This window comes from Schistocerca americana, unplaced genomic scaffold (assembly GCF_021461395.2).
Source record: "Schistocerca americana isolate TAMUIC-IGC-003095 unplaced genomic scaffold, iqSchAmer2.1 HiC_scaffold_598, whole genome shotgun sequence".
NCBI lineage: Eukaryota > Metazoa > Arthropoda > Insecta > Orthoptera > Acrididae > Schistocerca > Schistocerca americana.
The window spans coordinates 45001-46322 of record NW_025726344.1 but is presented as its reverse complement, the minus strand read 5'-3'; the positions used below and the strand labels follow the sequence as shown (position 1 = coordinate 46322).

Sequence of the window (1322 nt, the reverse complement as noted above, 5' to 3'; positions counted from 1 at the left end):
TCCCTGGTTGATCCTGCCAGTAGTCATATGCTTGTCTCAAAGATTAAGCCATGCATGTCTCAGTACAAGCCGCATTAAGGTGAAACCGCGAATGGCTCATTAAATCAGTTATGGTTCCTTAGATCGTACCCACGTTACTTGGATAACTGTGGTAATTCTAGAGCTAATACATGCAAACAGAGTCCCGACCAGAGATGGAAGGGACGCTTTTATTAGATCAAAACCAATCGGTCGGCTCGTCCGGTCCGTTTGCCTTGGTGACTCTGAATAACTTTGGGCTGATCGCACGGTCCTCGTACCGGCGACGCATCTTTCAAATGTCTGCCTTATCAACTGTCGATGGTAGGTTCTGCGCCTACCATGGTTGTAACGGGTAACGGGGAATCAGGGTTCGATTCCGGAGAGGGAGCCTGAGAAACGGCTACCACATCCAAGGAAGGCAGCAGGCGCGCAAATTACCCACTCCCGGCACGGGGAGGTAGTGACGAAAAATAACGATACGGGACTCATCCGAGGCCCCGTAATCGGAATGAGTACACTTTAAATCCTTTAACGAGTATCTATTGGAGGGCAAGTCTGGTGCCAGCAGCCGCGGTAATTCCAGCTCCAATAGCGTATATTAAAGTTGTTGCGGTTAAAAAGCTCGTAGTTGGATTTGTGTCCCACGCTGTTGGTTCACCGCCCGTCGGTGTTTAACTGGCATGTATCGTGGGACGTCCTGCCGGTGGGGCGAGCTGAAGGCGTGCGACGCGCCTCGTGCGTGCTCGTGCGTCCCGAGGCGGACCCCGTTGCAATCCTACCAGGGTGCTCTTGAGTGAGTGTCTCGGTGGGCCGGCACGTTTACTTTGAACAAATTAGAGTGCTTAAAGCAGGCAAGCCCGCCTGAATACTGTGTGCATGGAATAATGGAATAGGACCTCGGTTCTATTTTGTTGGTTTTCGGAACCCGAGGTAATGATTAATAGGGACAGGCGGGGGCATTCGTATTGCGACGTTAGAGGTGAAATTCTTGGATCGTCGCAAGACGAACAGAAGCGAAAGCATTTGCCAAGTATGTTTTCATTAATCAAGAACGAAAGTTAGAGGTTCGAAGGCGATCAGATACCGCCCTAGTTCTAACCATAAACGATGCCAGCCAGCGATCCGCCGCAGTTCCTCCGATGACTCGGCGGGCAGCCTCCGGGAAACCAAAGCTTTTGGGTTCCGGGGGAAGTATGGTTGCAAAGCTGAAACTTAAAGGAATTGACGGAAGGGCACCACCAGGAGTGGAGCCTGCGGCTTAATTTGACTCAACACGGGAAACCTCACCAGGCCCGGACACC

At 51.6% G+C, this 1322-nt stretch overlaps 1 non-coding gene across 1 annotated transcript in view; it reads left to right on the top strand.

The window, feature by feature from the left end:
• Nucleotides 1–1322, top strand: part of LOC124587297 — a 1910-nt gene continuing 588 nt past the window's right edge. The window contains exon 1 of the ribosomal RNA XR_006975412.1: nucleotides 1–1322. This exon is cut by the window's right edge and continues 588 nt beyond it. This is a non-coding gene — a ribosomal RNA (small subunit ribosomal RNA).